Source organism: Oryx dammah, unplaced genomic scaffold (assembly GCF_014754425.2).
Source record: "Oryx dammah isolate SB20612 unplaced genomic scaffold, SCBI_Odam_1.1 HiC_scaffold_6, whole genome shotgun sequence".
NCBI classification, from domain to species: domain Eukaryota; kingdom Metazoa; phylum Chordata; class Mammalia; order Artiodactyla; family Bovidae; genus Oryx; species Oryx dammah.
The window spans coordinates 25090987-25116447 of NW_024070190.1; the positions used below are offsets into that span (position 1 = coordinate 25090987).

Consider the following 25461-nt stretch of genomic DNA (forward strand, 5'->3'; position numbering starts at 1 on the left):
CCCACACACCTTCCCTAGAAGAAGTAAAGAGGCAACTGGTCACAGGAAGGAGAGGAAGCCCATTGCTCAGCCCACCTCCCCCTCAGACCCTCAGCTTCGTAGTCTGCTCTGGGAGTTGGATTCTTAGCAAGCAGGAGAGTGCCCCAAGGGCTGAGTCCCCCATCCTCCCTGGCTTCTGGCAAAGCCTGGGTCCCCTGGAACCCTTGGCCAGTTGCCCACCAGCTCCCGGGGGAAGCCTAGGACCCTGGCACTTGCTCACAACCTCCCCAAAGGTAGGCTCTTCCACTGCAACCCCGGCCTGCTGTGTGGCCTGCCTGGAACTGCTAGGAGGTCTGAGGCAGACAGGCACAGAAGCAGAGCAGGGAATCTCTCAGGGATGTTCAGCAAGTTAGAAACAAGTACAAACTTCCTCCTTCTTCTGCCATCTGGCCTGTAGGGGGCATCTCCAACCTTGTTTCCTTCACTGCCCACTCTTGGCACGACCGATCTGTCCCCAGAGTGCCTGCCTCAAAGCCTTGACCCAGCTGGTCCCTGTGTTTGGAATGCTTTCAGATCACAATAATGTCCATTCTTCAGGAACCAGCTAGAACTCCACCTCCTCCAAGAAGCCCTCCCTGACTTGGAACCCTCCTTGGGGACCCTGAGAACTCACCCTAACAACTGCAGATCCAGCAGCTTCTGCAGACTGGTCTCTGGGCGCCCTGCTGTGGCTCGGTGAAGGGGGCTGACAGGGGACACGGGTGGCCTTAGGTTTCCAGAGTCCCCTTTCCTTCCTCACCCCCTTGCATCCTGTCAGCTTTCTGATCGGAGCCTGACTCTGGAGCATTCTCTCTGCCCTGGCCTCCGGGCCTAGAACCTCCAGACCCCTCTGGGTCTCGGCGTAAACAGAAGGGAGGAGAAAAATAAGAATCGCAGGCCTTAGCAGGAGCTGGTGATTACAGGAGGCGGAGTACAAACAAGGCCTTCAGAGAGCCAGGTCTGAGGGCGCCCTGCTCTGCTCTCCACATCTCCGGAACTTCCCAGGACCCCCACTCTGCAGCCCCAGCCCCTCAGGGGTGGGTCTTGCCTTTCTGCAAGCATCACGCCCCACAGATGGGTCACATCAGTTGTAGGACTTGGGCCCTGCTGGTGTCCACATCCGCCACACAGTTTAGGGTGGCAGTGAGCTCAGCTGAAAGCCTGCAGTGCCATGCTGGGCTACTTTGGGGCGTACCCTCCACTCTCTGAGCCTCAGTTTCTCCATCGGTACCGCGAGGGGCTGGGCCAGGAGATTTCCTAAGGCCATCCCTCCCCCACGCGGCAGAGATGCTATGATTCAAATAAAGAGGCCACCCTCACAGCCCCACCCAGCGTCCGCTCCCTGCCCGCAAGGTCACGGAGGCTTGGACCTGGGACACAGGTCATGGGTGTGGCTGCCCTCACCCTGAGGATGTGGCTTCCGGACCAGAGGAAAGCAAACTCTAGGGCTCAGAGAGGGGTGGTGAGCCAACACCACAGGGAGGGAAAAGCACCCGCTGTGAGTAACACCCGAGGAATCCTCCTTGGTGTAGTTCACCAAATCCCTGCTTGTCCTCAGAGAGCCCTGCTGGTGGCCGAGGTCAGTGGTCCCTGGGGTACAAGGGCAGCCCCACACACCACAGACAGCAGCAGGCTCCCACCAGGACTCTGGGAGAACCAGGGGACCATCCTTTCACCTCCTGTCTAGGCCGTCAGCCTCCTGCAACTGCCGTGATGATGCTGTGTGACTCTGGGTTGTGCTCTGGGTCTCTCTGTGTCTACCATGTCATTGGACAGGTTTGTTCATGGCTCCCTTCCAGCCCCACCTCTGGGCTAACATCAGGCCTGTATCAGGAAGGGGTGCAGACTGTGGCTATAGAAGGTGGCCCCTGGGCTCTACTAAGGGACAGCTTCCCATTTCAGCATTTGGGCAGACTAGCATCCCTCTGGGAAAGAGGCCCAGCTGCTGGCCCAGGAGAGGTCCCAAGGTGCCTGGGTTGTGGAAGAGGACTCAGTGTGCTGGAGGTCCAGCCAGCTGGGGTACACAATCCCCCAGCTCTGCCCCTCCCCTCTGCCACTGTCTCTGGGTGAGCTGTGAGCCTCTGCTTCCAGGCTGAGGCCAGTCCCCGCTCCTGGCCTTCACAGAGGAGCTCCACAGCCCTGTTTGGCTCCCTGCAATCTGCAGGATCAAGGTCGAACTCGATGGCCCCTGGGAGCTGCCTCAGTACCTGCTCCCAGGTGTGGCTGAATGAAGTGTCCTCTCCCAGCTAGACTCCTCACCTGTTCCACCAACTTGTGCAGAGACCCCAGGAAGACCCTGTTCCCTCACTCCTCTGTGTAGGGATCTAGACCCCTCCTCCAGGCAGTCTCCCCTGCCTGCCTCCTCCAGCACCAGGGAGGAGCTGTCCCTCCCATTTCCTACTGCCTTCACCTGCTGAGAGCCTCCACCTGGCACACATTGCTCTGTCGACTCCATTGACCTCCACTCAAGCCAGCACTCAAAGGGACACTTGCGGATGCCAGCTCCCAGCCCAGTGCCGGAGCCTAGTAAGTGTTCAACCCACTGTGACTGATGGAATGAATGGTTCACCAGCAAACATACATGTGGCTGCCAGTGGCAGATGTAGTGGGGAAAACACATATTGTGGTGTCAGGTAAAACTGGGCTGAATATCCACAGACAGCACTGTGACCCTGTGTATATTTCTAAACTCTCCGTGCTTTGGGGCTTCTGTCATAGCTCGGTCGGTAAAGTATCCACCTGCGATGCAGGAGACCCCGGTTCGATTTCTGGATCGGGAAGATCCGCTGGAGAAGGGATAGGCTACCCCCTCCAGTATTCTGGCCTGGAGAATTCCAGGCACGATACAGTCCACGGGGTCGCAGAGTCGGACACGACTGAGCTTTGAGCTTCTTCACCTAATGTGGGATAATTCGAGTGTCCCTGGGTTGTTGAGATGTTTGAGAACATTGCAGGTTGTGAACCCTGACCTGTCTCAGCAGAGCCTCTGGTTTTACAGACCAATGAACCGCTGCTCAGAGAGGGACGGTGACTTGTCCAATGTCACACAGCAGGTCTGCAGCAAGACTGAGGCTTGAACGATGGGCCTGTGAGGACAATGGCCCTCCTTGCTGACCCAGAGGGTCCCCCACCTCGGGGAGGAACGACCAGTGGGCTGTGGACTGTATTTCCAGCTCCAGGTTGGGTGAGGGGTTACAGGGTCAGTGCTGGCTGCAGAGGCTCGGAGTGGACAGGCCCGGACTGCTGGCAATAAATTCCAAGGAGGGAAAGGAGTTTGTGCATTCCCAGCTGGCGCTGGAGGCTGACATGCACGCCACATGGGAACCCCGGAATTCAAGTTCTGCGTGGCCACGGCCAGGCCCGCCATGAGCTGGGCTTGGCACTCAATGTCGTCGAAGCCAGCCTCAAACTTGCCTTGTGCCATGTAGCCCTGGAAACCTGTTGACTGACAGCTGACAGTGTTCATGCTGTCAATGTGAAGCCACAAACTCAGCGCTAGAGGAGCTGTCAACCCAGGTCCCTGCCTACAGAGCTCTCATCCACAGCTGTTTGGAACTGCCTCATATGAAACCCCAACCCCCGCTGTCCCCCTACAGCCTCTCTGAAATGACAGTCCAACCACATCTCTCCCTGTGTGCCCACAGCCCTGGGGATCAGCCCCATCACTCAGCCCCACCTGCTTGCCTACCATCAATGCTGTGGAGCGCTAACCTCATCCCAGGCACTGCAGCAAGGGCTTATGTGGATGATTTTATTGAATTCCTCACAACTCAGTGGGGTCAGTTCTATTATTATCCCTATTTTACAGATGAAGCAATGAGGCACAGAGAGATTAAGCCACTCATCTGAAGTTACAAAGAAAGGAGTGTGAAGAGTCTGGAAAACTCCAACGCCGAGGCTCGGAGTCCATACCCTTCACCACATCCATGCCCTCTGCAGTCATCCACCAAAGGTGTGCTGAGTACCTTTAATGAAGTGCAGGGGGCAGCTGTCATGGCCCCGACTAGACATCCTTTGTGTCCAGCTGGTTTGGCTGTCATGACCCAGACATGGCTCCAGTTTGCCAGGCTGAGGGAAGCGGGCCAAGTCACTCACAGGGGTGGGTAGGGCCGGGGGCTTGTGTACTCAGCTGAACAGACCTCCAGCCCACTGGGTCCTCTTCAACAGCCGTAGCACCTGCGGGGCCTCTCCTAGGTAAGGGGCTGGGAGAGCCTGTCTTCCAAAATGCTGAAATGGGAAGCTGCCTCGGAGCAGAGCCTAGGTGTCACCCTCTGTGGCCACTGTCTGTACCCCTTCCCGAGGTGGGCCTGACCTCAGCCCGGGAGCTAGGCTAGGGATTGTAACTCTGGGCCTCTGTTTTCCAGTCTAGCAAAGGGCATAGGACCTCTCAAGGGCTTTCTCAATGGCCTGATGGGGTGTGAAAGAGCTTATACACTGTAAAGAACTCTACAGTAACAAGAGGTCATTGTAGCTACTGGAGGGGGTCACAGGGCAGAGGTCAGGAGGGCAGGCCTGGGGTCAGAGAGAGCTCCACAGCATCTGGCCCACAGAAGTGAGTTTGCCAAACACAGAAGGGCAGGCAAGGGGCAATGAGGCAGAAGATTCTGCAAATAAAACACAGAGCAGCTCCCAACCCCCTCTGCCCCTGTGGATTAGGCCAGGCACACAAACACCAGGTTTCCAAAGTGTGTAGGGACAGGGCTCAAAGGCAGAGAGTGCACACCGGGAACCCCCTGGACACCACTGCCTGCCGGTGGGTGGGGCTGTCATCCCACCCTCATTGAAGCCACTGTCCCCAGATGCTTGAGATGAGCTGGATGCTGGCTCCACCGGGGCTTCTGCAGCTGGTGGAGAGGGCAACATCTCTCCCTTGGACAGATGAGTCTCATAGGCTGATGTGGGACCTGCCCAAGGTCACTGGGGCTGTCAGCGACTGGTGGAGCCTGCATGTGAAGTCCGTGCTTCACTTGTTCTGGGCAGCGCTGGCTTCACGGGCAGTTGCCCGGGGCCCCAGGCTCAGAAGGACCCACTCTTGGTTCAATGTTCTATGACCATCATCGTGAAATCCTTAATAATTTTTGAGTGACAGGCTCCACAATTTTGTTCTGAACCAGGCCCTGAAAATTATGTAGCCAGACTTGATTCTAGGAGATTCTTTTTGGTGAACATGTTGGGAGAGGAAGCAGAGGGCCAGTAAATGAACTTTTTTTCTTTAATTAGAGGATAATTACAGAATAGTGATGGTTTCTGCCATACGTCAACATGAATCAGCCACAGACGTTCATTTCTCTGGGACTTTGCAAGAGCCGGACCTTCTGCTTGGGTTTCTCTTTTCTCCTTTATATCAACCTAGCAAACTTCTCCCTGCCTTCCAATGCTCAGTGTACTTGTCACCTCCTGGGGATTCTTCCCAGATCTCTTCCCTCACTAGAGAACATACCAGTCAGAACTCATGCCCCTTGCACCATGGTCCCTTCTCCTTGGAACACATCCCTCCCTGTGTGTACATGTGAGTGCACCCCTGTGTGTATGTGGAGGCACCATGTGTCATGAGAACCTGTGTCTGTGTATCTGTGTAAAGAGTCAACAAAGTTTGTGAACGTGCATCTATAAGCGTGTGTGAGCAGCAAGTCTGTTTGTGCATGTGTATGTCTATAGCATGCACGAGTGATGTCTGTGTGTATATGCGTGAGAGGGAGTGTGCCTCTGCAGGTTTCTGTATGTATCTGTGCACACACAACCATTCACGGCTGTGTGTGTATGCATGTCTGTAGCCCCTTAGCATGCAAGGACAGGTTTACAAGCACACGTTGTCTGTGTAGAGTATGCATGTACACGTGTGTTCATGGACACAGGTGTGACTATGGGGTAGAAGAACCCTCTTTGACTTGTATGTGTATCTATACTTCCAGATGAAAAACCTCATGTTCACATGTAACTATAAATGATCTTCTTCCTCAGGAAAGTCTTAGTCCTCTCAGAAACATTCTGGATCATAACCTGGACCACCTCCTCCAAGAAGATTTCAGCCTCCCCATACTCACATGAAACGCCAGTGTTAATCCCCATCCCACAGCATGGCAGCCTTCCTAACCTCACACTTCCCACCAGCCAACTGAGGACACCCATGATCTCTTGATGCCCACCCACAAGAAAAGACCAGCAGAGAGGGTGCAAGGCCAGGGGCAGAATGAACCAGAGGTCAGGAACTGGCACACTGGAGCCACACAGACCTGGAAGTGAGCCCCATGAGGGCTCGGCCACGCATGTGGCCTTGGGCACGCTCCTTGCAGACCACAAACCTCAGTTTTCTTGCCTGTACAATGGGGAGGATGACAGCACCCACTTCACGGGGCTGTGATGAAGATGAAAAGAGTTAATAACTGCACAATACTCAGCATAGTGCCTGGCATACAGTTAAATGCTCAGAATGTTAGAGGATATTATTATTACTTCTATGAGCTAGATGAGAGAACTGAGACTCTCAAAAGCGAAGGGACAGGGCTACCCAACACTACACTGGGAGTTAGCAACTGGATAAAACCTGAAGTTCAAGTGCCAGGCTAGGGTATATCCCTCCCTGCAACCCTCCACTCTCTGGCTCCCTCTGAGAGGAGGAGGCCAAGGACAAGTGAAAATTAACAAATAAACCCCTTCCCCTTCCTCATTGATGACAGCCTAGCTCCCGCTTCTCTAGGCCCTGAAACAGCACCAGCCGCTTAGGCTGAGTCCCACACCTGTAGATACCCAGGGTCAGGGCCCAGCTCATTCTGCTTACCTGCCAAGGTCTCTGCTGACCACTGGGACTAGAGGCTGCTAAGGGCGTCAGGAAAAGGCAGTCTCAGGGGAAGGAGGCTGTGGCCCCAGCAGTCCAACCTGGCTGAGCAGAGCTGATGCAGGTCCTGTGGAAGAGAGGAGAGGGTGCAGTGAGCTCCAAGCCCAAGCCTGAGGGCCCCGACCCTCTTCACCCGTCTCTAGGTCCTGCCTGCCCAGGCCCCTCTGGCCATCTCCTGGAGAGTTGAGCAGGCCCACAGAAATGGAGCCGCCCTAGAAACCGGATGCTGTCCTCCTCCTCCACTCCAAGTAAAGGTCAGAGGTCCAGAACTGGCCCCAGCACCAAGGTCAGCTCCCCTGAACCCTGTACTGCAGCCATAGCCAGGCTGGGACACCCACCACTGTGTTGCAGTCAGCCTAGCCCCCCAGGAACCCCATCCTTTGGATAAGCCGGGTACTCTGTCTGGAGCCCTTTTCCGTGTGTCTCTGTCTTTCAAAGCCCCACTCTGCTCAGAAGTCCCCAGGGAGCCCTCACTGACCTGCTGCTCCTTTCTTTGTTCATCCTGCAGCGGCCTGGGTCCAGCTGACCATGTTCCCTGCAACCCCCACCCCAGCTTTCTATTGGCCGGGTTCCCCTGTGAGCAGAACTCCTGGTCATCACTAACGAGGTCTAGTTTATGTCTGTCCTCTGAGGCTCACAAGGCCACAGAGACTGTTGGATGGATAAATGGAGGGAGGGATGGATGGATGGATGAGTGGGGCAGTGAAGATAGTCAGTGAATAAGTTGAACAAAATGGGCCAATTGACATGTGCCCTAAAGTCCAAAAGCTTGCCGAGCTTTCCACGGGCCTCCTCATACCCTTGCCCGTTAGATTCCAGAACCCAGAGTTCAGGTTGGCGAGAGCAGAGACTTGGGGAGGTTGACTCCTTTCTCTGCCAATTCACATACGAGGAAACTGAGGTCCCGATAAGGGAAGGGTTCCCACTGCAGGGTTCCCAAGGTCCCATCGCAAGAGAGAGCAAGGCCAGAAATTAAGCCCAAGTCTCCTTGCCTCGTCCACTGCCTGGAGGCAGCCATGGCAGTCCCTCCCACCTCCTGCATCCACACGTGTCAGTTCATGCAGGCACCTAGCTTCCCTGATGGTTGGGGGATGAGGCTAGCTGTAGAAGGAGGATTCTGGGTAAAAGAGGGAGGGCAGCAGGAGGGCTGTGGGATAGGGAAAAGCGCAGTAATGAAGATCAAATTCAGAAAAGAGCCATCTGGTCTGATGGCCCTCCTTTCCCAGCCAGGAGGCCTGAGGCCAGGGGCAGGCCAGAGAGGGGACATTACAGGGAACGCTGGGGTTAGAGACACCTCTCCAGCCCATATTCAGCTGGGGGGCCTCTCTAAAACCCCCACTAACCACTTCCCTCTCCTCCACAGAGGTCTTTTGGGCCTCCCAAACACGGGTTGGTGGGGCATGTAATAATGGTCACCACCTTGAACAGTTAGCATGCATCCCCTAGCCTGTGGTCTATCATCAACCCAGCATTTTCAGCTCCACAGAAAGGTGTGCATGTGGTCACCCAGTGATGCATACTAGAATGTTCACAGCAGTGCTAGTCAAAACGGCCCAAGAATGAAAACTTCCCAAATGGTCATCAGCTGTAGAATGGATAAATCAGTGTCTCCACACAATGAAATACAACACAGCAACGAGAACAAATAATCTACAACTATATCCAACAATACAGGTGAGTATTATGAACACAGTGTTGACCAAAAGGGCCAGATACAATGGATAATATACTTGTGTCCCTTCGGTCTTGTCTGACTCTTTGCAACCATGTGGACTATATAGTCCTCCAGGCTTCTCTGTCCATGGGACTTTCCTGGCGAGAACACTGGAGTGGGTTGCCATGCCCTCCTCCAGGAGATCTTCCCGACCCAGGGCTCGAACCTATGTCTCCCATGTCTCCTGTTTTCTTTACCACTACACTAATAGGCAAGCACTGAGAATATACTTAAGGAGTCCATTTATTTAAAGATCAGCTGATGCGAAGAGCCGACTCTTTGGAAAAGACGCTGATGTTGGGAAAAATTGAAGGCAATAGGAGAAGGGGACGACAGAGGATAAGATAGTTAGATAACATCACCGATGCAATGGGCAAGAATCTGAGCAAACTCCGGGACATAGCGTAGGACAGAGGAGCCTGGCATGCTGCAGTCCATGGGGTAGCAGAGTCAGACATGACTTAGTGACTGAACAAGAAGAACAGGCAAAACTACTCCAGCTTGTGGTAGACTAAATACGTATGGCCACAGATTCTCTGCAGCTCCTCCTATCAAAAGGTGAAGTCTAGGGACTCCCCTGGTGGTCTGGTGGCTAAGATTCTGTAACCCCAATGCAGGGAGCCTGGGTTCAATCCTGGGTCAGGAAACTAGACCCCACATGCTGCAACTACGAGATCCCGTGTACCGCAAAGAAAATCGAAGATCCCATGTCCCGCAACGAAGATCTTGTGCAGCCAAATAAATAAATAAAAATAAATATTTCTAAAAAGAGGTGGAGCCTATCCTCTATCCCTGAATCCAGGCTGACCACGAGACTTGTTTTGACCCATACGACTTGGTGAAACTAGTATTTTGTAACTTACAGAGACTAGGTCTCAAGAAATCCTGCCATTTCTGGTTTGCGCCCTCTTGGAATGTGGCCTGGCCGGGGAAGGAAGCCAGTCTACCTTACTGGAGGATGGAGGAGAAGTGAGGCTGCCCAGCCAATAGCCAGCACAACCTGCCAGATGTGGCTGAGGCCACCTTTGACCATCCTGTCCAGCCGGCCTTTCGGGTGACTGGAGTCAAACAGGCCCAAGGGAAACTGGCAGAGGGATTGCTCAGGCAAACCACAGAATTATGAGACATAATAAATGGCAGTTGTTTAAGCCACTAAGTTTCGGGGTGGTTTGGGGGCAGAAATAGATAACTGATAGTATGGTGTTGATACTAAGGATCATGTAGTCATTATCCTTGAGGGGGAGCAGTGACTGGAAGGGGGTATGTGGGGGGGCTTCTAGGGGGTCTGGCATGTTCTGTTTCTTGATCTATATGGTGGTCGCATTAGGGTATTAATTTTGTGAGAATTTGTTGAGCTATGCTTAGCATACACACACTTTTTCAGCATGGATGTAATACTTCAGCTGAAGCTAAAAACAAACTTTCCATGGCTTTCTGCCCAGGGAGCCAAGATCCAGCCCCTCCCTGGCCTGCTGGCCTCACCTCACTCTCCTCTGCACATTCACAGTGCCACCTTACACCTCTGTGCTGGGGAGGCCCATCCCTTCCTGCCCAGCTTCAAGCTTGAGGGCAGGAAGCACCTCCTCCTGGAAGCCTTCCCTGACTGCCCTTGGCCTTGCCCAAGTATCCGTATTCACACAACTATCTCTCTGGAGCTGGAATTTCCTGAGCACAGATTTAAGTCTGTCCCTGCAGTCTCCCCAGCTCTTGGAACTCTCCAAGTGGGAGCCCTGTCAGGGTTAGGGGGCACCCCTTTTCCTATTTATTCCCCTAGGGTCACAACCTCTGCAGTGGAGCTGTGATGATCAAGCCAGGCTTTGGGGGAGAAGGGGAACAGGGAGAACTGGTGATCATAAGAAGGGTCATATGTCACCATCTCCTGGGAACCTGGTTTCTCCCAGGTAGACCAAGGGCATGGCTAAATTTGGGGGTACAAAAAGGGTTTACCAAGAGGGAAAGGGCTTAAGGAGCCATCCATTTTGTAGCCAGATGGTGACACCTGTGAAAGGGTACTACTCCTTCCCTCTTAATTATCTAGTGGAATAAAGTGCACAGCAGGGCCGACTGGCAGTCAGCACTGCATCTCTGCCCAAGCAATGGAAGAGTTGTAATGTCAGACACGCGGGCATCAGCTCTGCTAAAATCCTTCCATACACTGACTCCGTGACTGTGACTCAGGTGAGCACCAGGGCCTCGGTCCTAGACGCCCTTCTCTGCGCCACCTATTCCATCTCTGCAGTTCCAGCGTTGTCCTCAATGGATGTGTGGCCCTGGGGTAGCCCCCTCCGGCCTTAGCCCCCTCCGCTCTTATCCCAGAGATCGGCTGAGTCAACCGTCTCTGATGAGTCACATTTTTCTTTCTTGTGGGAGGGCTGGCCACTGAAAGGCCGGGGAACCTTTCTGCCTCCTCAGAGTCCCTACTGTGCCAGCGATGGTGCCCGCCACAAGCAGGCTGGTGTGGCCACTGCAGGCCATTGATAGCAGGCCACAGCACCTTGCCACCCACCTGCCCCTGGGAAGGGGGTGCTCAGGCCTGGAGGGGAGAGTCCATCTCCACCCTCATGCTTTCCCTGGTACCCAGATTTTTCATTAAGAAAGGATGCTCCTTGCCCAACAAGGAGGCACAGAGAGGCCAGAGCATTCAGGATGGGAGATGGCGAGACACAAGGTTCCAGGAGACTGGGCTATCTGCTGGGCAGCTTTGGTCTGTCCTGTGGCAGAGGTAACTTGGCGTGAGGAGCCTGTGAGGGTAGCTGGCTGGGTCCAGACTAATGACAGAAGGAGCTCTGGACCAGGGCACATCTTCCCCAAGTGGGTGTACCATCTCAGAGTGGTGAGGGCCCTGTCCATAGAGGCGTGCAAGCGGACGCAGTGACCAAGTGGTGCTGTGGGTGCACAGGAAGCATCGGAACTGGAGCTGAGCTCCATATTTCCTAAACTCCTCCGATGATCAGAATCACCAGGGCCACTCGTTAAACCCACAGCCTCCCAGGCCTCTCCCCTGAGAAGGGGAGTCTGTGGGTCTGGAACGCAGCCCAGAAATTTAAATTTTTAACAAGTCCTCCCAGGTGATCCTGCGCATCTGGAAAGTTTGAGGGGAACACCGGCAAATGACCTTCCAGGTCCCTTTGGGCCTTGAGATGAGTGATTCTGAGCCCCGCACTCCACACCTCCCCTACCCTATCTGGAAGATGCGGCTGCCAGGAGACTAACTGCACCATTAAAATAAAAATGATTTAACAGCTTTAGGAGGGGCAGAGATGTCAGGGGGAGGGCGGTTCTAGCCCATGGTGGTACCGGCAGCCGCTCCCTCCTAGCGCCCCCTCGGCCCCCCAGAGTTATCCAGAAAAGCTCAGCACTGGGGAGGGGGTGAGTTGACAGCTGTTCAGCTGCTGCTCAGCGAGACCCGGAAAAGCAATTATCTTGCTCTTAGCAGAAAGGCGCTGGCTTTTACCCGCCCCCTCCCTCCCACCTTCACACACACACATACACACACACACACAGACACACACACACACACAGACACACACACACCCACACACACACACCCAGGCCGAGATGCTGCTGGCTGGCTCTGAACCCACCTCCCCCCAGCCCCACCAGCCTCCAGATTCCTCTGACTCTCAAACCTCCATCCTCAGAGCACATTTCCAACACTTAAATCATTTAGCCCGCTAAACCGGAGACGGTGAAATGGGTGCTATTTCTTAAAAACATACAGAGAGCGTATTAAATTATTGATAGCCATTAAACAGGGGGAAAAATTAAACAGCTCTCAGCTCTTATCAATCATTCATGCAGTTTCCACTGGGGTGTTTTCTGGAGAGTGATCACACGGGCAGCCCAGGGAGCCGACTCCTGCTGGCAAGGAAGGCTCTGGCTGCTTGGAAGCGGGGAGGGGACCGCCGCAGCCCCCAGCTACTACCCAGGCAGGCAGAGGCTGCGAAGGGGGTCTGGTGCGGGGTGGGGGGCGGTCAGCCTCCCAATTGACCGCCCCCCACCATTTTCACCACGTTATTAACAAAGGGACACTCTGATACCGCTTTCAGGAACTCCCTTTATTAAATCCAGCCTGCTTTTATTGAGCGTCTAGTATACACCAGGCATGAAAGGTGCACAGATAAATCAGCCTCAAAGCACTCACACAGGCAAAGGTGGGAGGGAGCCCTTTGAAGGAAAACGTGGTTACACTACGTTGTGATAGGAGCTGCCGTGGAGGTCAACTCCGAGGGTGGCTCCAAGGAAAAGGGAACCACTTTGGCTGCAGTGGGGCTGTTAAGGAAGGCTTTGCCACCGAAGTCATTCCTGGGTAAAGTCTCACCCAGAGCACAAGCCTGGGAAGGGCATCCCAGGAAAGCTGTACAGCCTCGGCAGAGGTCCGCAGCCTCGTTGAGCCTAAGTTGAGCATTCCATCCTGTCAACAGCCCTGCAGGTACTGCCCGTGTGGGCTTAGGGGCTTGGCCACAGTGTGTGGAGCAGGGAGCCGGCCGTCACCTCAGCCTTTCTTCCAGGCCCTGGTCAAATCCAGGCCAGGCCAGGGGAGTGATGCATGAGGGCAGGCCCCCACTGAGCGCTGACGGGCAGGAGGTTGGGGTTCACCCCAGCTGCCCGGGGCAGCGGCACCTCCACCCCCGCATGGCAGATCCATTTCCTGGCTCTGACTCAGGACACCTAAGCCAGCGCGTGACGCAGACCACGGAGGCTGCAGGGCCAGGGCACTGCTGCTCTCCCGGCCACAGACAGGCCTGGCAGAGCAGTCCTCGGGCTCCCTCCTGTCGCTGATCCGTGCCAAGGACCAGGGCACCAGGGCTGTGGGAGCCAGCAGATACCCGATACCTCCCCACCTCTCTGCTCGGGGACCGTCCACAACCAGGGGCCATCTGAGGCTCTGAGGCCAGGCCAGGCTGCTGGCTGCTGCAGGGAACAAAGAGGCCAGGCCCACGCCCGCCAGGACCCTGCAGTCCCAGCCCCCCAGGAGAGCAGGGCATTCTTGAACGGCTTTCAGGAGCTCTCCTTGCTCAGGAGCCCGAGCTGGGAGCTGGGAGGAGGCCCTGCCAAGTGTTGATAGCACCCTCTCCAGAGAAAGCTGCTGTCGCGGGGAAACATTCTGGGGAGAGTGGCTGTTTACCACCAACGCCTGGGACTGTCAAGAAATAATCAGAAGAAACTAAATGTGCAAAGTTGCAAAGACATGTAACGGAAGCCCCCTCCCCAAGCCTGGGACTTTTCAACCTGGAGGACCAGGCTGCTCTATATTTGGCCTGGTTTGGGGAAATATTCTTAAATTTGCAGCAGGGGTGGAAGAGGATGTCGGGGGGTGACATGCATACAGCCAGCTAAGGACTGGGAGACCAGGGCCCTGAGCGCTGTCATCGGCCTTGGCCTCTCTGGGCCTTAGTCTGTGCATGTGCAGAGTGACAGATACCCATTCGACCTTCGGGAAGACCATGTGGTCTGAGGGGACAGGGTTAACCTCCAGGCTGTCTCTCCAGTCTGCCAGGAACATGCAGTTCCTTAAGACGATCTGAACAGGCCACCACGCTCACTTGAAGACTCGGGACAACGGGGCTCAGCGAGTCTGAAAACAGCAGCAGCCATCGCCTGGCCTCTGCACAGACCCGTACATCTGCCAGCGGCATGTGGCTCTGCCGGGTCCCTGCCGCCCCACCTGGAGCGCTGCACATGATCTGTTCCCTCTCATCCACCACCACACCTGTGTAGGGCTTGGGCCTGAGTGGGCACAGAGCAGGCTGTCAAGGGAGGTTTGCTGACCGGCAGAATCAAGACACATATGGGCAAGTGAACCCCCCAAATTCCAATCAAACACACCTATCCCTATTCAGGCAGCAGTCCTGACTCCCCACTGCCAGCACCTCCCACTGCCAAACCCCCAAGTCTGCTAAGTCCTTCACCTGCGAGTTGTGTCTGAACTTCCAGATGTTTCTTACGGCCTCTTTGTTCCAGCCAGAGAACGACTCAATCTCCCCTGTCCATTCATGCCCTGGGGCCTTTGCACATGCTATTGCTCTCTCTCCTACAGCCAAGTCCTACTCCAGGTCAAGCTCCACGTCTCCCCTTGTAACTGCTGTCACACTTTTCACATTACACCAGACTGGCTTCTGTTTGCATTGGCTCTGCCCTCAATGTGGAGCACCATGAATGCAAACAGGGCTCCTTCCGTCAGCACCTTGCCCAGGGGGTCAGAGAGGGGCCTCTAACTTCACTACAGTTCAACAAGCACCCCAGCCCCCAGCGTGTAGGTCAGAATCAGTTCCTCCTAAGGGCTAACCAGCATCACTATTTGCTGTAATTGTAAAAGCCATTCCCTGGATAGTGGGGGTGATGTCCTCCGCCAAGTGTAAATGAGACTGTACTCTTGGAGCTCCCAGAGCCAAGGGAAGGGGCAGGCTTGGGAATTTCCAGGCAAAGGCCAGCAGAAATTGGCCACAAATGAATCATTAACTCTCGAGTCGAGAGCTCCGAGTGGCTGGTGCCAAGGTCTCGGGCTCTGGCCTGTGTGGGCCACTTGGCCTCTCTTGGCTCAGGCCTGAGGATGCCCCCCCCCCTCGCTGGCCATCTGCTTCACCCCATGGCCACTGGTCACTGACAGGCGAGGCCATCTGGACCGGAGTGGCCCAGATGTCTTATGGGAGAGGGCACGCCTTTCCCCAGGAATGACTCCAAAGCTTTGCCACATACTTCTGTCCTTCTGGAGTGCTGTCCCTTCACTGAGCTAGGTCTCCTCGTCCTTCAAGGTCTGGCTCCAGTCTGGCCTGCCTCCTCTCCGCCCTGCCTATCTGGGCCCACCTTGGCCCACCACCTCTGAGCGCCTGTTGCCTTGGCTGTGCCTGCCCACCCTGGCCTGGGTGCAGGGGCTCATTCGTTCAGTGTGATGGGGACTTGGCCCCTCTCCTGGACCCCGTCAGCCAGTACGAGGCGGAGCACAGGTCAGGGAGCCCATGTGTGATGGGGTTGCCCATGGGCTCAATCTGCAGCCAGCAGGGCGAGCACTTGGCTGGCAGTGGGGTCTTCAGTCCTCACCCGGCTCAGCGACAACATCAAGTCCTGCTGCAGGCCTCTTTCCAGGGCTTCTGGCCAGCGAGGGTGCAGTTCAGGCAGGTCTAGACATGTCTGCTGGACTCCCACTGGAGAGCCAGGGGGTTGTGGGGGGCCTGGCACCCTGATTCCCAGGAGGCAGCAGAGGTCAGCACTGACCACCTTCCACCTTAGGGCACCATCCTGCAGGCTAGGGTGCAGTTTCATCATAGCCCCTCCAAACTGCCCTAAAGAGGCGCCTGAACTCTTCTTGGGTAGGGACTGACGGAGACAAAGTCTCAAAACACAGATTCTATTGTAATATGATGCTAATACATCATTCCCCTGTGTTTCTAAACGTAGTGTCCACCTGCGTGGCAATAAAGCTTGCAAAAATAGGAACGAATACTGCTGACTCGAGCATTTACTTTGTGAGCTCGAAACACATTTCTCATGAGTCCTTCCATCCCACCACAAGGTACCTACTATTAATATTAATATGACTGCTTGAAAGAGGAGCAATCCACGGTTCCTAGAGATATGGATGAAGATGGGGTGATGTGCCCACGTCCCAAGGCTGGAGTGTGGCAGCTGGGGATTCAGATGGAGCATCTGACCTGGATCCCCACACAGCACCTAACCCCAAGGACCCTGGGCCCCTTGTCTTGCGCTCAGAGATGGAAGATGCCATGGTGCCCTGTGGTCACCACCCCACTCTCTTCATAAAGTCCTTTTCTCATCTGATCCTAGAAGTAGCCCTATGAGATGGCCAGTGAGGGTTATTATTGCCATTATGTGTGTGTGTGTGTGTGTGTGTGTGTGTGTGTGTGTGATAGTCGCTCAGTCATGTCCAACTCTGTGTGACCCCATGGACTGCAGCCTGCCAGGCTCCTCTGTCCTTGGGAGTGAGTAGCCATTCCCTTCTCCAGGGGATCTTCCTGACCCTGGGACTGAACCCAGGCATCCTGCACTGCAGGCAGATTCTTTTCCATCTGAGCCACCAGAGATGGGGAAACTGAGGCTTCACGGGGCAAGGCCTTGACTTTTTATCAGCTTTTACACCCCTTTAATCCTCACAACAACCCCACTAGGTGGCTGTTGTTAAAGCCATTTTGCAGAGGGAGTGTGTCCCACACGCTGGGGCTTGACCCATGACATAGGGCTGTCCCCAAGGCTTGGGCCTGAGTAAGTGTAGGCTTGTGAGCATGGTGGAGAGAGGTGACTGAGGAGCAGACGTGGGGGCCTGGGGATGTGGGCTGTGTCCCTCTGTCCCAGCCTCACACTGCAGGGATGGCAGAAGGACGAGCTGCTCTGAGGAAGATGCCACCTCCATTTTCCTGCAGGACTCCTGGGCGGAGGCACTCTGGACTTGTTTACCACGGTGGAGTCTTACTGATGAGTCTAGTGATCAGGCTGAGACATCTCCACCAGCCACACGGGTCACTGTCTACAGGTCTTAAGGGTGGATGGCATCCATCCGAGGAAAACAGGATAAGGTGGTAGCTGCAAGTCCATAGGCATGCCCTATCACACCCCGAGACAAGCCACACACGTGCATGTACACTTTCCTTACTAGTGTCTGCAGGCACCCGGGCACACGTGTTCATCAGTGTACACACGCATACCCAGGACAGCACACAGCAGCGCTCGGGGCATCTGGGGGGCCCGAGCAGGGGCGTGGACAGCTCTGATGCACAGGCAGGGCCCCTGCAGCTCTGGGGCCCACGAGAGCGGGTGCGGGGAACAGGTGGGTGGGTGGCCATCTGCAGAACCACGCAGGAAGCCATGGCGGCTGCTGCGCTCATGGGGTTGGGCCTGTCCAGAGCAGGCCCATAAATCAGAAAGCAGCCTGCCGTCAGCGCTAAATCACTACCTCTAGGACATGGTGCTTAGAACAGAGAAGCAGCTGGCATCAGGCCCAGGCCCACCGCTGGGGTGGGGGCTGGAGGGGACATGGTATGTGGCACCCCCTCCACCCTGTGCCGCACCCCCTCCTGCCCTGTGTCTGCCCACCTTGCCCAAAGGGCAGGGGCTCATTCCTCCCGCAGTCAGACCTCCTCTCCCACTCGGCCCCTGACTCCCCCTGGCCTTTCTTCCCATTCCACCTTTCTTCCTCTGCTCCTGGCCCCAGACTCCTGAGCTCACCCCCTGGGTTGAGTGCTGCCCTCCCACTCCGAGCACTAAAGGCTTCTCCCAGCGTCTAATGCTTTAAGACCTCGGAGGGCTGGGGCTGGGGGCTGTGGAAAGTCCACTTCTGGGCAGGAACACTGGGGTGCTGCACCAGACCTGGGTTGTGAGCCCAGGGGCACTCCCAGCTGTATTCCCCAGAGTTACCTCCTTCTTCCTGGCCTCACACGCTCCACTTTCCAGTCTGTAAAGTGAGGACTAACTGGGGAGAGAGCTCCTGGGGCTGCCTGCCCCGAGGATCTGAAGCCCAGGGAAAAGAGCCTCCGTGGATGCTGATTAATTATGACTATTAATAATACAGCCATCTGTATCTAGTGATGGAGTGAGGATGATTAAAACTGGGCTCCATGCCCCAGCAGCAGAATACATGGGTTTCCAGGTGGGCTAGGGTGTCACCCCTAGGCCTGCAAGCAGATCCTTGGTGGCTATATGTCAGGGAGGGGCTGTTTATACTGCACTGCACAGGCGGATACAAAGAGGAGAGACATACAGGCAGGCAGACAGACAGACAGTGGGGAGCTGGCTCACCAGCTGATGAACAGTAGACAATTACCTTGCTCCAAGGCTCTGGGCAGGACTCTCTCTGCCTGCCACTAGGACAGACCACTTGGTCTTTCCATCTTTCCTCAAACTTAAGCTTAGCCTGCAGCAGAGCCAAGAGGACTCGACGATTCCTCAGTGCCCAGAGCAGTGGGGGAGTCTGCACACTGCCCAAAGGGGTGAGCATGGTCAGCTCACCCTCGAGAAACTCACCCTGAGCCAGGCACTGCTAACCCATTAATTGTCACAACAGCCCCATGTGACATTTACGCCCATTTCTTAGATGACAAAACTGAGGCACAAACAAAATGAGTGTTAGTCACTCAGTTGTGTCCGACTCTGTGACCCGTGAATTGGAGCCCACCAGGCTACTCTGTCCGTGGAATTCTCCAGCCAAGAATACTGAAGTGAGTTGCCATTTCCCTCTCCAGGGTATCTTCCTGACCCAGGGATCAAACCCAGGTCTCCCACATTGCAGGCAGATTCTTTACAATCTGAGCCACAGTGGAAGCCAAAGAGAGGAATTTGCCAAAGGGCATATGGCCAGGAAGCAGTTGAAAGGCAAAGCAGACCATTTGGCTTCAGAGGTCCTATCTACCAGGCTACAAAGATTCCAAATGAATGAATGAATGGATAAAATTTAAACAGCAGGATACATAAAGATTTTTGAACAATCTCTGTGAGTGGAAGGCAAAATGGCCAGAAAATACGTGTCATGGGTTCAGGCTAGGTCTCTGAATTACAGGCTGTGTGACTGCAAGCAAGTCACTTGCTAACTCTGGGCCTCAATTTCCTCACCTGTAAAGTGGTGGTAAATGGGACTGCGTCATCTACTGGCCAGTTATGAAGGCAATGGTAGAGTGAGAATTCTGAGGGTCATGACAGGACACGACTGTAATGTTTGAATACACAGCAGCCAGGATTCCAAACCAGAAACCTGTATACATGTTCTGTTAGGAAACCCAAGAACAATGGACAAGGGATCCGAAACCTTGGCAGCACATGGATCTCTGGGTCAAGGCACTTCCTGGGCACCTACGCTGTGTGCAGCCCTATGCTGGCCGTGATGGGCCAGTGTGGGAGGCACACAGGCCTCATGAGCAGGGTCGGGGAAAGACACTCCAGGACCTGGGATTTGGTGGGGAGATGCCCCCTGCAGAATGGGCACGGGTCATCTAAGAAGTAGCTGCTTGGTTCCAGCAGGAGCCTGTGGCTCTGTTCCTGGTTGATATCCACGACTGGTGCTGGTGGTGCCCTGTGGGCAGAATCTAGTTGCAGGATTGGAGTCGGAGCTCCTGAGTGACAGAAAAGCAGGCACAGCAAAGACTCATTCTCACACCCAGGGCGGGCTCTCCAACGAAGCCCACACTCCCCTTCAGAGCTCAAATGTGACCCCAGAGTGACTTTTCCAAACAGCCCTCCAGCCTGTCTCTCTGCTGAATACACAGCAGCCAGGATTTCAAACCAGAAACCTGTATACATGTTCTGTTAGGAAGCCCAAGAACAATGGACAAGGGATCCAAAACCTTGGCAGCACATGGATCTCTGGGTCTGGTCAAGGCATTTCCTGGGCACCTAGCCTGTGTGCAGCCCTGGGCTGGCCATGATGGGGTGGAGGTGTGGGAGGCACCCAGGCATACATCACGGTCGTGTCCTGTCACGAGCCTCAGAACTCTCACTCTACCATTGCCTTCAGAGCTGGCCAGTAGATGAGGCAGCCCCAATTACCACCACTTTACAGGTGAGGAAATTGAGGCCCAGAGTTAGCAAGTGACTTGCTTGCAGTCACACAGCCTATAATTCAGAGACCTAGTCTGAACCCATGACACGTATTTTCTGGCCATTTTGCCTTCCACTCACAGAGATAGTTTAAAGCAGATAAACTATCAGATGAACAATCACACAACAAGACCTAGAGTAACTGACATCTCTGTGAGGGGAGGGGCCACAATACCTGCTGGGGCTTGTCCACACCTGGTGGAGGTAAGGCCTGGATCCCAGGAGAGGAGGACTGCGTTTTGGAGTTAGTGGTCACCTCCAAACACTGTGCCTTCGCAAGAGATCTCATCCAAAGTTCTCCCAGGACCCTGCCACTCCTCTACGAGGAGACATAAAGGTAGGGGAGATAAAAAGTTCACACAGGTGAACAGGAAGGAAAAAGGACACCCTGGGTGCAGACCTGCCCCCTGCCCCACCACACTTCCTAATGTCTCTCCAGCTTCTGTCATTTCCTTCTGCCGTCTAGTCTGCCATTCGCTTAATATTTGTCTTGAAATCCACTCACAGTTTTTGCAAAAATACATTTCTTAAAAAAAAAAAAAACTTTGTAAGATTACTGTAAGTATGAAATTAGCCTCACTCACCACAAACAGAAGTTAAACAGAAAAACAAACGCAGAGAGAGGAAACACTGGCATTACTTTGCTGCCTGCCTGCTAGAGGCTGCAAGCCTCACCAGCTCTGTCTGTGGGAGCGAGAGAGAGAGAGCAGCAAGGGGCCTGGGACTTGGAGGCTGCCCTCCACACGGCCAGGGGCCTGGACAGGGCCGGGGGCTGAGGGGTTTTCTCAACTTATGACGAACGCCACAGCTGAATCCTGACGGTCACCAGTGGGTACGTCTGAGGAGCAGCAGCACCAGCTCTCAGAGGTGGGGGGTGATATGTCTCTGTGACACAGATAAGGACACAAGAGGCTCCGAGAGGTGAGCCCACCAGCCTGAGGTCACCCGGCAGTGAGTAGCCGAGCCAGGCCTCCCGACTGAGCACCAGGGTCTTCCCCTTCTGCCGCCACCGCGGCCTCAGTGCACGTGGTAGTCGCTTAGGCGGCGCGGAGCTGGCCTGGCCCGCGGCTGGCTCGGTAACGGTCTTTACACCTGAGGTTAACAACAGTGATTTAAGAGGTGATTTGTCTTAATTTTCGGGGAATCAGTTTTTCGGGGAGGAGATAACTAACACATCGGGCTCGGGAAGCTAGTCTTTTTAGAAAATATTTATAGCATTTCAAGACAGTTTGGTGGCAAATGGATACAGCATCTGCTATTTTCCTCACTTTCTACCACAGCTCTAAAACCCAGAGCAGTTACAACACACACACACATACAACACGACAACAGCAACCACATCAATGCTGATAGGAACTCAAAACCCATCTCTTCTCCGAGAAATAAACACAAAACTGGAGTGATTTCAGAACTTCTCCCCACCTTGGGTTAAAGCCCCAGCGTGCCTCTACTGGCGCTGAGAAAGCCACGGCCAGTGGGTTGGTCCCCAAGGCCACAGCGAGCTTCCCTGCCTCCACAGTTAGGTCTGGCAGGACTCCCAGGCCCAGGACTGTGGCTCTCACAGGAGCCCCAACAGCAAAAGTGCCCGCCCCCGAAATGTGGACGCTGGCTGCAAACCGGAGAGGGCCAGGGAGAGGGCAGCCACCAGAAACTGAAGCTCTTCCGTGAGCAAGGGCTGAGCCGAGGCCTCCTCATGGTACCGCAGTAGTTATTCATCTCTCTGAGGTCAGCGATGTTTATTACTCCCATTTTGCAGATGGCAAAACCAAGGCTTTAAAAAGTCTAGAGAGCTTCCTGCAGGCACAGCCACTGGTATGGTAAGCTGGGCCCTTCGACCCTCCACAGGCACTCGGGGGTTCCGGCTTCCGGTGGCCTCTATGCCACACTTGTCTACTCCCCAGGCCCCTGTAAAGTGTTTCCACAGTGCAGCCGTCCGACCTTTGCTCACACTGTGACCCTTAATACCAAACCTCTGCAATCAAAGCTGGAGGCATTGTTGCTATAGGAGCCTGAGGACCTCCTGCTCCATCCTGGTGTCTCAGATGGGAATTCCGAGGCCCAGAGAGGGGCGGGAAGGGGGCATGTTTGGGGTCACACAGCTGACCGATGACAAAAGGAAGGGGAACTGAGTTTGCTGCGAGAAATCCTAAGCATGTTGCTACTTCCACTGTCCTGGACATCCTGATCCAGATACCTAGGGGGCCACTGCTACTTCACAATAAGAAGTCAATCCAGTTGGGCACGAGGCGTGGTAGTGACACCCAGGGCTCAGCCAAAGGCAAAGGTATGCCAACGTGCCCCATAAGGGCGCCTTCTGGTCCGTCCAGCTGAGGCTGTGGGGCTGAGCTTTCAGGCCTCTCTGCACCGAGTTCAGGAGCTGCCCAACCCCACCCAAACCAGTCAGCCGGAAGGGCTTTGTCCATGAGGCACTGAGATGAAACTCCAGGCCAGGCCCCAAGGGAGCACCCGCCCACACAACCTGGCTGGAGGCTGGCACAGAGCTCCTGGGGAGGAGAGCTGTGCCAGCCTGGGGCCTGGGGCGCCCCCTTGCCCAAGTGACCCTCTCCACTCGAGCTTGAATAGGTGTCCCCAGTGCATTGTCTAGAAAAGCTTTCCTCTCCCCCAGGTCCTCCTTTCCCTCCACTCTCCGGGCACCAGCCCCTTCTGACCAACTGCCCTCGCCTCCCCACAGTCCAGCCATCAAATCTCAAAGTCAAGGAGCCATCCTTGATTCTGAGGCTCCCTCTCAGAACCATCTACCCCACTCCATGGTTGACCTTTCCTGTGCTCGAATCCGCCCACCGCTTGCCAGCTCCTTATCCGCCCACCGCTTGCCAGCTCCTTTGCCTGGGCGAGGGCAAGAGCCCCTCGCTGACTTCCCATTCTCACTTCCTTCCTGCTTTTCCCTATAGCTGTAAAGCAAATCTTTTCCTGTTTTTAGTCCTCTCCAAGGCTTTCCCATGGACCACATACCCTGTTCATCTGGCCCCTGCCCATTTTACCAAGTATACTGCTTGCCCTCCAGCCACTTTTCCCTGCCCCAGGGCCTTTACACCTGTTTTTCCCTCTAACCACCTTCTCTCTCCACTGTGACTGGCTCTGTTTTGTTTCTCAGGGGTTCCATTCTAATTGCTTTTGTTTAAATACGTGCCCCCTTCCCTCACCTCATGTGTGCGTGCATGCTAAATCACTTCAGTCATGTCTGACTCTTTGTGACCCCATGGCCTGCCAGTCTCCTCTGTCCATGGGATTCTCCAGGCAAGAATATTGGATTGGGTTGCCATGCCCTCCCCCAGGGGATCTTCCTGACCCAGGGATTGAATCCATGTCCTGCACTGGCAGGCAGGCTCTTTACCACTAGCGCCACCTGGGAAGCCCACCTCCCTCACTTCAATCACTCCTTAACACATCACTCTGTATTACTCCTATATTGCACATTGTAAGCAGATTATTGTTTATGCAAGTGCTTGTTTATTATCTGTCTCTGGCCCCGACCCTGATGATGTTAGCTTGAGGAGGGTCAGTACCATATCAGCTTGGCTCCTTGTTTTATATCCAGTGGCCAGAAGAATGTCTGGCACAAAATCAATGCTGAGTGTTTGCTGAATGAATGAATGACCAGCCACGACCTTGTTAAGCTCACGCTCAACTCCCACCAGCCAGGTAGGGAACGATCCCACTTCAAGGATGAGGGCGTGGATGAGATGTTGAGAGCTGTCACACCCATCAGAGCACACCATGGTGAAAGTGGCAGCACATTCTTTTGGGACCAAGCCTCCTGACGCCCAGACTGGGGAAGGGACAAGGATTAGGGACTAAGAACCCATGGAAAAAAGCATGAAATTGTGTGGCTCCAGTATCTCTCTTGTAACATGAAATGTCGCCTCTCTGCAAACCACATCCTGCCCCCTTGTGAGCTGGTCTTGGCCTCAGCTCCTGGCTGTGGGCAGCCTCCCTGAGACTCCCCCATTCGGCTCGGTCTCTTGGTGGACCCTAGAATTCACTGGCCCAGCCCTGAGGCTGGTGGGAGGGAGGGCAGAGGGGCAAAGAAGGCCCCTTCTGCTGGGTGGGGCAGGAGGAGGGGGCTGAGCCAAATGCAGGTCACGCTGCTGCACCCACAGCCCTCCCAAGGCTAAAAATAACCCTGTTTACACGCTTCCAGAACTGGGATTTCTGCCTCCCTGTCAGGAGGGGTTCAGGACTCTACTAGGTCCACGTTTCCCATTGTACGTCTTACACTCGGGCTGGGGAACGCTGGCCCAGCGCACACAAGGATCGGAGCTTTTCTGGCTTTACTTCCCTGGGTTGTTTTAGGTTGGGGGGAATAAAGAAGCCACACAAGCTGATTCCATCAGGAGAGTGTTTACTGTTGGTAGACAATCCCTCTTCCCGGGGCTTGGAGACACAGCTATCGCAGGAGCTAAAGAGAAGGTGGCCAGATCCTGAGCCATGTGGGGGTCCAGTCAGTTCCTCCCAAAGCTTTGGGGCCATGGTGTCATGGGGAGACTGGTGTCAAGTTAGACTGGTGGTCTAACTTGCTGTGTGACCTGGAGCGGGTCACCTCCCCTCTCTGGTCCTCAGTGACCTCTGTTATGTTGTGGCAACTGGCAGTCAGTAATTGACACCTTCCTGGTTCCTCACATCATGTCCTCAGAGTGGGGAGGGCTGACGGTGCATCTTCAGAGTGTGTGTATATGTGTCTTTGGGAGGAGGGGGCAGTGTGGGGACAGTGCTGGGGCCCCTTGGTTTGTCTTCACGCAGGATGACAGGGCACGCCTGCCAAGAAGGCTCTCACCTGGCCACCCTCCCTGCCTGCCCTGGTGCACTCAGATGGACTTTGGCACTGGAGGGGCAGGTGCCAGTCACCTGCCTAGAGGCAGCCTCTCCCTCTGGACAAACAGGCCCTTCTCTGACTCCCCAGCTCCCATGAATGTGGTCATGCCAGAAAGAAACACGCAGGCTGTCAGAGGGCTGGCACACTGTCCTGTCACCCTTCTTGGGCAGGGAGAGCCCAGCAACCACTGATGACTCCCCCTCACCCTCAAACACCCACCAGGATAAGGACCTCAGGCCTCCCAAGATCTCACAGATTCAGGCCTTTCTTCTCTGACTTAGGGAGTCTGGCTGACTTGCTGTCCCTAGATGGAAACTTAGTCCAGGCCCACTAGCCTGAACTGGCTGACTTGCTGGCCCTAGATGGAAACTTAGTCCAGGCCCACTAGCCTGAACTTAAGGGCTGTGTTCCTCTGACAGCATTGCTCTGGTACTCTGAGTCTTTGCAAGTTCTGTTCCCTATGCCTTAGATGAGTTTCCCTCACTTCCTGACCTGGGAATTTCCCACTCATCCCGGACG

The 25461-nt window shown here is 54.8% G+C and overlaps 1 protein-coding gene across 6 annotated transcripts in view; it reads right to left on the reverse strand.

Moving 5' to 3' along the window:
* The window catches only part of ZMIZ1 (zinc finger MIZ-type containing 1), a 243110-nt gene that overhangs the window by 183723 nt on the left and 33926 nt on the right, over nucleotides 1–25461 (reverse strand). For all 6 annotated transcript variants that reach the window (XM_040242620.1, XM_040242615.1, XM_040242618.1 and 3 more), the window contains exon 2: nucleotides 6797–6920. The gene's annotated coding sequence lies outside the window, so the exon portion shown is untranslated. The remainder of the gene's footprint in view (nucleotides 1–6796; nucleotides 6921–25461) is intronic.